At 41.1% G+C, this 11,757-nt stretch overlaps 1 long non-coding RNA gene across 1 annotated transcript in view; it reads left to right on the plus strand.

Annotated features, from left to right (window-relative positions):
- LOC112409182 (uncharacterized) overlaps nucleotides 1-10,740 on the plus strand; it is a 15,046-nt gene extending 4,306 nt beyond the window's left edge. The window contains exons 2-3 of the long non-coding RNA XR_003005114.1: nucleotides 8,919-9,601; nucleotides 10,310-10,740. This is a non-coding gene — a long non-coding RNA (uncharacterized LOC112409182). The remainder of the gene's footprint in view (nucleotides 1-8,918; nucleotides 9,602-10,309) is intronic.
- The last annotated feature ends 1,017 nt before the right edge of the window (nucleotides 10,741-11,757 follow it).

The following is an 11,757-nucleotide window of genomic DNA, read 5'->3' on the forward strand; positions in this document are numbered from 1 at the left end:
GCTTTGCAAGTATTTAAAATGTCCTCAGGTGTTTATTTGCAAGTAATAGACAGCAAGTAACAAAGAGACCCATCTCATTCCAGCTTAAATCACGGAGACCCCGTCCCCAACCCCCATCCCTCATTCTCCACCCCCTTACCTTGCTCTTCATTTCCTTTTCCCACAGCGTTTATCACCCTCTAACACACTACCAGTTTACTTGTTATGTTTATTGTCTATTGCTTGTCTCCTGAATAAGGACAGTGATTCTTGTCGGTTTCATGTATTCTAAGTGCGTAAGCAGTCACTCAATAAATTTTTGTTGAACTGAATGTAATCAACTCGCATCCCTGAAAAGTCCAGTTTTCTGCTGGGGTGGGGTCCTTTGTCTCAATGATGTCATCCAGAACCTAGCTCTTCACTCTTTTCTCTGTCTACTTTGTTTTTGTTAGCAGTGACCCTATCCTAAGTCAGGCTCCTCTTGTGGTCCCCAGATGACTCTAGCTCCAGGGTTTCTAATTCAAATACAGCAGGAGGGACATGGAGGCTTCATCTCGCATTCCTAGCAAAAGTCCTGAGAGTCCCTCTGAATGAACTGGCTCAGTCACGGTCATGGTGACTGGGGGATAGGTGTGCTGATGGCTTAGCCCAGCACACATGTGCCTTCCTTCCCACCAAGATGGAATTAGCCTTTTAGGAATCACGTGGATCCCCAAACAGAAACTGTGGGGCTGCTGGAGAGGGGGCTCTGGAGTTTGGATGTCCACACTCTTCAACAAGAAGGAAGAACACGCTAACCAATAAGGGCTTATCATTACAAGCAAACAGAATTTGGGAAACCCCCTGTCTGTTCTTCCTAGTTTATGTGACTAGAGCTGAGGTTAGACTCAAGCTTATGTGATTAGATTGAGTACATCTTCTCAATTTTTCTTTGGGGGGGGAGCAATTTGTGTTTTCCTAGGAGGTGGAGGAATCCTCTAAAAGGATCCAGGAGAGCAAGTAAACAAAAAGCTGACCTTAGGATTAAAAAAACAGTTGCCTTTTCATTCTTTCCAGTGATGTAACTTACTGGAGTTTTAAGAAAAGCAGTCACTTCACCCCTTTTCATTCTTATTCTGCACTGGGTGCACCAGACACTGGTACTTCTTCATCTTCAGGACTTATTGACCAAGTTAGGTAGCACAGAGAGAAGATCCACGTTGTAGCCTGTGGCCATGAGTAAGGGTGGTACTCAGAGCTGATCCCATCAAGGCAGAACTCTTGGCTGTCAGCAGAGGACCAGCTCACTCTGACAACTGGCTCCTCTTCTTGCCCTTCCTCATCTCTGTGGTTATTAACTCAGGATTCAACCCCAAGTAGAATGCTCTTTAATTTTGTCACCCATAATTCTGTGACACAGGGGATGAATTGCTACAGGTAAGCACTGGGGGATGGTACAATTTCCTAAGTTATATATAAGGTCAACATATGTGCCAGAAAAGTGTAATTCATTCTTCCAGCATCTTTTTTTTTCTTTCAAATTTGTGTTTTTATTTACTCTGACTACAGGATAGTCTGAGAAACAACAGTCGTGAGACTAGAGGCAGGAAGACATACTAGGATGCTTTTGCACAACTTCAGTACCTGACGAAAGTAGTAATGCCAAAGAGGGAAGAGGTATTTACACACGTAATCTAAAGGCAGTAGTGAGTACTTGAGTACACAAGGACAGTGAAGAATCTATACTAACGTCAAGATTTCCAACTTGGTTTACTAGGACATAGATACTGGTGTCAGTGGCCATGAACAGGAATACAGGGAAGGAAACGTAGGGTTTTCAGTTTACTTTGCTCAGATCCATCAGAGAAATCACTATCTGTGGCCGCTTTAGCCTTACAAAATATATTTCTTAAATCATAAGACTTGAAAGTCAAAATTACTCTTTGATCCATGGACTGCAGAATGGATGTTGTGTTAGCAGGTATGAAAGCAACATTAATCTCGTACATCTCCATCAGAACTCTTGCATGGCAAGGTGCATTGTCAACGAGCAGTATTATTTTGAAAGGAATCTTCTGAGCAGTAGTTCTCAACAGCAGGCTTAAAATATTTAGTAATCTATGTTGTAAGCAGATGTGCTGTCATCCAGGCTTTGCTCTTCCTTTTATAGAACACAGCGAGAGTAGATTTAGCATAATAAGGGTCCTAGAATTTTTATAATGGTAAATGAGCATTGGTTTCAACTTATAGTCACCAGCTGCATTAATCCCTGACAAGAGAGTCAACCTGTCCTTTGAAGCTTTGAAGTCAGGCATTGACTTCTACTTTCTAGCTATGAAAGTCTTAGATGGCTGCTTCTTCCAATATAAGGCTGCTTTATCTTCATTGAAAATCCGTTGTTTAGTGTAGCCACCTTCATTAATTATCTTAACTAGACCTTCAGGATAATTTGGTGTAGCTTCTACATCAGTACTTGCTGCTTCACGTTGCGCTTTTATATTATGAAGACGGCTTTTTTCCTTAAACTTCATGAGCCAACCTCTACTAGCTTCAAACTCTTCTCCTGCAGTTTCCTTACCTCTATCAGCCTTCACAGAATTGAGGAGAATGAGGCCCTTGCTCTGCATTAGCTTTGGCTTAAGGGAATGTTGTAGCTGGTTTGGTCTTCTGTCCAGACCACTAAAACTTCCTCCATCTTGGCACTAAGGTTATTTTGCTTTCTTATCATTCAGGTGTTCCCTGGAGTAGCACTTTTAATTTCCTCAGTAACTTTCCTTTGCATTCACAACTTGGCTAACTGACACAAGAGGCCTAGCTTTCAGCCTATCTTAGATTTTGACACGCCTTCCTCACTAAGCTTAATCATTTCTAGCTTTTGATTTAAAGTGAGACGTGTGACTCTTTCTTTCACTTGAGCACTTAGAGGCCATTGTAGGATCATTCATTGGCCTAATTTTTTTTTTAATTTTTGAATTTTATTTAATTCATTTTTTTATACAGCAGGTTCTTATTAGTCATCAATTTTACACACATCAGTGTATACATGTCAATCCCAATAACCCAGTTCATCACACCACCACCACCACCACCCCCGCCCCTTTCCCCCTTTGGTGTCCATACGTTTGTTCTCTACATCTGTGTCTCAATTTCTGCCCTGCAAACCAGCTCATCTGTACCATTTTTCTAGGTTCCACATATATGCGTTAATATACGATATTTGTTTTTCTCTTTCTGACTTACTTCACTCTGTATGACAGTCTCTAGGTCCATCCACATCTCTACAAATGACCCAATTTCATTCCTTTTTATGGCTGAGTAATATTCTGTTGTATATATGTGCCACATCTTCTTTACCCATTCATCTGTTGATGGGCATTTAGGTTGCTTCCATGACCTGGCTATTGTAAATAGTGCTGCAATGAACAATGGGGTGCATGTGTCTTTTTGAATTATGGTTTTCTCTGGGTATATGCCCCGTAGTGGGATTGCTGGATCATAATTCTCTGGGATATTAAGTCTCATGTCTTATTCACAACAAAAGAAAGGCAGTCTCATTTTCTAATACTTCTGCTTACAAAAAGAATATAAATAATCATTATTTTCATGACTACAGCTGGCTCCGCAGTACAGCACTGTTCCTTTGGAGTAACGTTAACCATGAATAACTCCAAGGATGAAATACGACTACTTACTCATGCATGGTCTAGTCCCTGCCTGCCTTGCCAACTCCATTGTGTGCTGATTTCCCTTTTCTGCTGTCTGCTTCAGCCACAATGGCTTGTAAGTTACTGAAATAACTCAAAGTCTTTCCTTCCTTAGGGTCTTAGACTGCCTGTGTTCAAGTTCTGCCTTTCCACTTACTTACCCTTTCCACACTTCATTTGACTCATCTGTGAGGCAGGGCTAAAGGTCGTCCTAGTTCGTAGGATTGTGTTAGGATTAAAAGATATAATGTATGTAAAGTTTTTAGAATGTTCCTGGTTCCTAATAATTAAAAATGTTCGTCCCTCCTCCTCCTTCTGTTCCTATTTCTCCTCTCTCCCCCATCTCCTCACCTCCCTTTTTCCAAACCAGGCATTTCAATGTCTTAGTTGTTATATAAACCATCACTACTTCTGAGGCCTTTTCCGACCATCCTACCAAAATAGTTCCTTCCTTATTTCTCTGTTTCCTTCACAGCACCTATCTCCAATTGTAGTTTGTATATTTACTTGTTTTTATTTCACTGTTCATTATCTTTCTCCATGAAGAGAATAAAAATTCCATGCTAGCTGGGTCCTTGGCTGTTTTATCCATCATTGTACATATTATACGTGTCTGCACAGAGCAGGCTATCAGTACGTATTTAAGAATGAAAGCTGGAGTCCTTTGAACAGGAGGGGAACTACAAAGGGAAAGTGAAATTCTGAATCACTAATAATTCTATAATATACTGGGGCAGAAGCCACATGGCTGAGTACTGCCACTGGGGCTGGGCATGAGTGGTGGGGGGTGAGAGGAAGCACACCTCTAACCTAAAAGAAAATGCCAAGCAGCTTGAACATCTCTGATTTCCAGGGCCTCGGCTGCAAAAGTAGCTGGAAGTGCCAAGCAGGGGACAGTGATGGCCATCAAAAGGCTGGAAGACCCCTTAGACTAGCTTGGTGGAGGGATCTTACTCAGCAGCACATGGAAGATACTTTTCTAGGGACCTTCAGAAATATTTGAAAATTATCTTGCAGGAGGTTGAAGGTCTACTGTCCCCAAGCTACGGAAAGAACCAGGGAAACTTGAGTTGGGGTTGTTCTTGTTATCTGTGCAGTTGGGTAAACCCGGAGAAAACTTGAATTACAATATTAATATTATCATGGCCAGGACTCATCCCCATGTGCAGGTTCAGAGAAAGAAACACTCTAGCAAAAGTTCATAACCAGTTCATTGATGGAGTGTCACAGTGAGGGAGGAAAGAGCCCTGTTTTATCAAAACTACATACCATCACCCACATGGCCTCCACAGGCTGTAAGGAATGTTGGTGGGGAAAAAGGATCATTTTCTATCATACTGAATGTTTTTGAAAAATCACATTTCTAGCATTAGCCAACAGTAAAGAATGTTGTATACACTTACATTATCTGGATACTGGGAAAGGGGCAAACTGGTAAACACCTTTAGTAAGGTGGGAAAATGTTAACACTGATACTTTTAATGAGAGGATGGTCATTTGAGAGTCAGGGAGTCACACCTGTGCTCCTTTTACCCCTTACTAGTTTCATTTAAAAAATGTTTAACAGGAGTATATAAAATAAAATGTGAATGGCCCTCTTCCTCCCCTACTGGTCAGCCAATCCTATTCCTTAGAAGTAACCACTGTGGAATCAGGCTCCTGGGCGTTCTCTCACTCTTTCTGTGTTTCCTTCACCTATACATAGCCCATCACTTTGCATGATCATCTTTTTACTGGTATGCTTCCTCTTATTAATAGGATGAGCGTGGTTGTATATGAATATCTTTGTATATATTTCAGGGTATCTGTAGACTAGATTCCTAGAAGTGTAATTACTGGGTCAAAGTTAGTTGAATTGAAAATTCCTGGGGTCCAGGTCTGATTGCACTTCTGCTTGTGAGCACTGATATGGGCACCCTCACTCCTTTGAACTGAGTTTGGACTAGGTGATCTTTAAATGCCTTTCTACCTCTAACATGGTTTAAGTCTAAGATTCTTAGGCTCCTCTAGATGACGGCTGCTTTAGGCTGACTTCTGTGCTGTGATTTTGAGAATGATTCTTGATTTAGAAGCAATCCAGAGAGATAAGAAGAATTAAAAGAAAATGAGCAGATGCAGCTGAAAATGAACATGTGTTTTCCATAAATACCAAGAAAGGCCAGAATTGAGCCAAAGCGGACTAAATACCCTTCGTAAAAACGCTAGAGCTGAAAGTGGTGTTTTACCATGAGCAGACAACATAGATGTTTGAACTAAAGGAGTGTCTTGATATCTAAAGAGCTTACAGTTCTTTGTATTGAATGGAAGGCATCTTACCAGGGTTGGCATCAGCCCAATCCACAACCTTTGAGCTATAGTCTTTGTGACTGTGTCATCAGCTGGTTTCGTAAAAGCACATGGCTAAACCTGCCCAATCCTTGGCTGGGGATCCTTTCAGGAAAATCCAGGGTGCTGCTGAAGTGTGGTAGGTGACTCTGGTAGTGGAATTCTGTCTTTGAGTCAGGACAGAATTTTAGCCTTTCCCTGGTTTGGGGGTTTAGTCATATTTAAGGACCTATAAAAATTTTCTACAGAAAATGCTATCTTAAAAAGGTAGTTTCATTTTAATTGAAAGAGTGGTAAACTGTTTCATTTTAATTGAAAGAGTGGTAAACTGTTTCCTTAAGATTCCACTTCAAGTTTAGTTGACGATGTCATTATTCATTTCCTGTTTAGGAATGACAGGTCCAGCCCTAGAGAATGATCAGCAGGTTGCCATTGGTAATTCAGAAACAACTGAGATGTCCAAACCCCATGACAGAGGTTTTAGGGTATTTCTAAGTGAGAGCCAGTGGGTATTCTTAGAGCAGTTCACACTAAATAATTGGTAAGGCTTCTTAATAAAATTTTGAACTTTCCAATTTATTTCAGTAGTACTAGCTACCAAATCTGTATTACTGAAATTTCTTAACTTTTATGAAAAGGACATTTGAGGAGTGCCCATATATCACTAGACCTTATGGGAAGGAATACAGAAAAGTGAAATTTTTAATTTAAACAAGATATATAAGCATACATATAAGTACAGATCCGAATTTCTCCAAAACAGGATGCCAAGAATTAACTTCAATGAATGCTCTAAAGATATAACCCTGATCTGCATACATGCTTTTCTCTTTGGGCTTAAAGGTGCTGATCTAAGATGCTGATGGCTACATTTATTTCATCAGCATGAATCATTAGTATCGTTAATCCCAAAAGGTTAGGGTAAAGAAGTAGTTAGATGTACACATGATGTTATAGAGCTAATAGATGGCTATGTCTGTCTGGAATCCTCAAATGGTCTACAAATAGCTGTAATGAGTGTGAATTATTATTTTTGTCTTCAAACTTTTATACCAGTGCTGATGACTTTACTAGCATATTACATGGAGGTATGTAGAACCTAAGTGATATATCACGTCCTTTGGTTCTGTGGCTGAGATAGGAAATTACCTTCAGTAAGTAACTTTCATCGGTGATGGGCTTTTGGCTGGGTCCATGCCTACGCAGAAAGAAACAGCATTTGTTAGCCTCCCTTGCAGCTAGGTGTGTCCAAGTGCTGAACTTCTGACTAATGGGATATAAAGGGTAGTGCCATGTGGGTGGTAGCTTCTGGGAACCCTCTTTACAGACTAATGGCATATGCACCCAAGCCACTTAGTCTTCATTACTTTCCCTTGCTGCTAATATAAGTCAGATGTAATATAAGTCTTGGACCAGAACTTTAGGACCATAGCTTTGGGACAGCAGAAGAAAAATGCTGAAGGAACCTGGGTCCCTGACACATTTGGGGATCAAATCTGCCATACCAGACCAAGGTTTCTACCTTCAGACTTTTATATGAAGAAAATAGACTTCTACCTTTTTAAAACATTGTAATTTATAGCCAATTTCCATTAATCATCACCTATTCCTTTGATGGGCATTAGCCTGATTTTCTTCAATTAAAAAAAAGTGACACATTTTTTTAATGAAATCAGTATCAAGCTATATGATCAGATGTATGGTCCAGTAAATGGGCAAGAAAGTTTCAAATTGAGATGACATAGAAAAAAACCAAGAATGAAAGCTTGCCATCTGTTTCTATTACACATATATCAATAGTTGAGCTGGTGGTGCTTTGGTTAGAATGGTTACAGGTAATTTAATCGTTAGTGATACTGAAACGAGTAGAATGCTGATGGGGCATTCTACCGTGAGAAGCGTATAGACCTTTTCTCAACTTCACTATGTCAGGGTCAGTGACCCTCCCTACTTTAAGTCTCAAGAGGGTTTTGGCTGACCAGTTCCTCCCCACCCCTCAACAAACATACCTTTTGCTAGGATCATAAATGAGAGCATAAGTTCACTCTTCTACTCCTACCTTTAATTCACCTGTTTTTTCCCCCAATCATTTTCGTGCCAACAATCCCTGGAAAAGGGGGAAAAAACAAAATCTAACAAACACAAATCCAAGGCAATACCCTGACACTGCTAATGAGCCATATCTCTGGATAAATCAGAGGTGATGACAGTGTAACTGGATTGTTGTGTCACTGGCCTAATAGGGAAAAAAGCATTTCTAATTTACTTACGTCTGCTGAGTGCACCACAGTAGTAGTTTGTTGGCTTTTTTCAAAAGCATCAGATGAGATAGGTTAGTGTCACTGCTCCCTTATCATCTTTGAATAAGGATTTTAAACTCCCAAGTAGCTAAATAACATGCAAGATATTTGCAGAAGGCAAAAGTGGACTCCAGACTCCTCCAACTTCCTAGAGTTTGCTTATTCTTGAGCCCCCAACTTCTTCATGATTTTGCTCCAATGGCTTCCCCAATCCAGGAAGTTTTCTTTGTATTTCACATCCACCCTATCTATCCTCATAGTTCCTTTCCTGTGATTTTGAAATTTCTTTTAAATTCTACTTACATCACATTGAATCCCAGAACTAGCACTTCTGTCATTGCCATTTACTACACTGAAGACATCCCTGAAGTGTGGCTCAAAGGAAGGACCCCCTCGGAGAAAGGGGTTGCTCAGATAAATGATTCACTCACTACAGAGGTGGATTTTTTTAAAAGGTCACTTTCATTCTGGAAAGGAGGAAACTGGTTTTCCTGTCTTTTGAAGCATCATCACAAAGTCAGGAGATAGAGGGGCAAAGCTTATAACCGTGAGGTTTAAATGAACATGGAGAAAAGCGGTCTCCCTGGGACGGGGTGTCTGATAGCTCACGTCCATCCTTCTCTTTCCCTAGTTGCTGAAGATGCAGAAGCAGCCTTGCTAACGTGCAGCGGTGACGTGACTCACGGTCGGCTGACATGGCAGGAAGTCACCTCAAGCTGCACTGACAGACGGGAAAGTCCAGAGCAGATTGAATGTACTTTTTAAGAAAAGGAAACAAAGGAGGTACTTTGTGGCTGATGGGCTGTGTCACAAGGTCAGAAAGCCCAATTACATTTGATAGTTCTTTGCAAGGCACAGGAGTACCCTGGGAATGCATTGATTTTATATAAAGACATTACTATAATATTTGCAAGCTACGCATATATGTTTTAGTCATCAAATACAGAACAGCATTCTTGTCGGCAGAATGAAATCACCCAATCTTCACTGGACTGAATTAAATAAAAATTAATTGCTGGGGTCTCAGCAAGGATGGTCATAAGAAAAATTGTGAAGCAAGACATATTCCCTTTCAGAGTGGTTGCCTGTTTTTTGGAGTTCTTCTCTTGTCCCAGGGGTTCAGGGACCTTCTGGGACCCTTTTCCTTTCAAAGGAAAGGAAGAGAACTCTTTCAACCTATCAACGAATCTGCAAATATACGTGGTCCTGTGGTGTGCCAAGTACTCTGCAAGGGAGTATGAGAAGGCTGGAGAGGAAAAGAGCTTTGAGGAGCTCCATCTAGTTGAGGACTACAAGATGTAAACATATTGAAGGGTGAGTACTAGAAAAAGAGTTCTTTCAAGGGAGAGTATGATAGATTATGAAATGGCTATGTCAAGAGAACAGACATGCTGTGGGCATTGAGAGGAAGGTGAGATCAGTGTGGACAATGTTGGTCGGGGGAGTATTTGTGCAAAGTGAGGATATGGAACTATACTCCACATTAAAGCAGACAGAGCCCACTTTAAATAAGTGGCAAAGATCAAATCAGTTATCCCAGGAATGGTGGTAGCCAAGGTAGATATTTGAGTAGAAGGGTGGTTGCAGGTATGAGAGTCTGAAGGTCTGGGTTAGTCCTGGTTCGGAAAGACAGTTGAACAGTGAAGCCTGTTTCTTCATCTGTAGAATGGATGTAATAAATGCCCTACCTGCCACCACATTAAGTGAAATAATGTGAATCACAGTGTAAACTGTGATTCACACAGTGAATATATCACACAGTGATATATTATGACTTTAGGAATAATTTTGCTTGTAGAGATACTGCTTAATTTTAAGGACTAAAGTGGTAATTTAAACATCCGTTCATCTGGAATAAGACAAGGATGTCCACTCTCACCAGTTCCATTCAACATGATATTGAAGTCCTAGCCACACAATCAGACAAGAAATGGAATAAAAGGTATCCAAATTGGAAGGGAAGAGGTAAAATTGTCATTGTATGCAAATGACACGATACTCTCTGTAAACATCCATTCATAGGTAATGAAGAAGAGTTGGAGGTGGTGGTACTAACTGTATATGAAGTCACAACACGTTGGTGACCAGTGAGTACACGCCTAAGCTTAGTTTGGGGTCTTGTTAGAAGCAAGGTGAAGACATTTGTGTTTTATTTTTATAATTAATGCAGGTATCATCTTTCTGAGGATTTTTCCATTTTCTCTGGCAGTGAGGATATTATGTTCACCAAGTCCCAAATGAATATTACATTTTAAGTTTGGACTTACAGAGCTTGCACATTGCATGGTACATAGTAAGAAACCACTGTGTATTGAATGAGTTAGTTTTCTAGAGTTAAGATGCAATCTGGTAATCATGGCTTCTAATATGAGGAGTAGGAAGCATTTTTTTTCCTCCTAATCTTGTTGGAAAAATAGTCTCTGAGGAAGTTGGTTTCTACACACTGTGATCATGTACTCTGATCACAAAATACGTGCACTATTGTCAATTTCCGTATTAAATACTAGTAAAGTTTGATTTCTTAATTTAGACTAAAAAAAAAGATTTCAATACATATACTGATAGTTAAAAAAATAGCGATGTATTTGTAGTGGGGTCAAAACTCACACACCATGAATCAGATATGCATAAATTAAAAAATGAAGAAATGCATCTTTATTTTCCTTCACTGAGCTCATCTTACTTGGAACCCCTGTTTGCAGTGATGACAATTTCCATACTTTCCAGGCTAAAAAGTTCTTTGGGGTAAATATTGGGTCCATTCAAAGTTCAAACCCTCATACAGGGCAGTTTCTCCCCTCTCAAGAATTTCTCTCTCTTTTCTTGTTCTAGACTAGAGAACTGTGTGCCAGGTAAAGGGGGGAGGACTTCTGGTCCCTAGGTTGCCCCCTGCAGCCCACAGGGTTCTGCGGAGCAGCCGGCTCCCCAGGCTTTGCTGTTCATAGAGGGGTGATCAGCCCCATGCACCTTGGATATCGTGCTGACGTCCCTTGCTGATGTCCAGTGGGCCGCTCACATGGTCTCCATGGGTCTGTCGATTCTGCACTCTGTCTCCAAGCCTCATCCAGTCAGATGGTTCCCTTGGTACCTATATCCTCCTTCTCCCCAGTCCCATCCTCTCTTTGCCATCTTAGTACCACACTGCAGTGTGTGATACTCCTGGGGGCTGGGGTGGCCCCAGGTCCATTCCCCCAGGGCAGGATGACTGGAAATCTATGAGAAGCTGGCTAGTTTCCCTGTTCACACTGTGTTCACAGATTCCCCCCAAACCTCTCTGATTCTCCCTACCCCAGGTCTGGCCCTGGCCCTTCTCCCCTACCCCTCAATCAGCTCCTTTCTGCAGCCCAGGAAGGCTGTCATGGGGGCTTAGCGATTAATCCCTTCTTGGGACTAAGAACTGCCTGTCTCTCCCTTCTTCCCCAGAACCAGTCCTCTGACATCCAGCTCATCAGACCACACACATTTCCTTT

Source organism: Neophocaena asiaeorientalis, unplaced genomic scaffold (assembly GCF_003031525.2).
Source record: "Neophocaena asiaeorientalis asiaeorientalis breed wild unplaced genomic scaffold, Neophocaena_asiaeorientalis_V1.1 scaffold5, whole genome shotgun sequence".
Taxonomy (NCBI): Eukaryota; Metazoa; Chordata; class Mammalia; order Artiodactyla; family Phocoenidae; genus Neophocaena; species Neophocaena asiaeorientalis.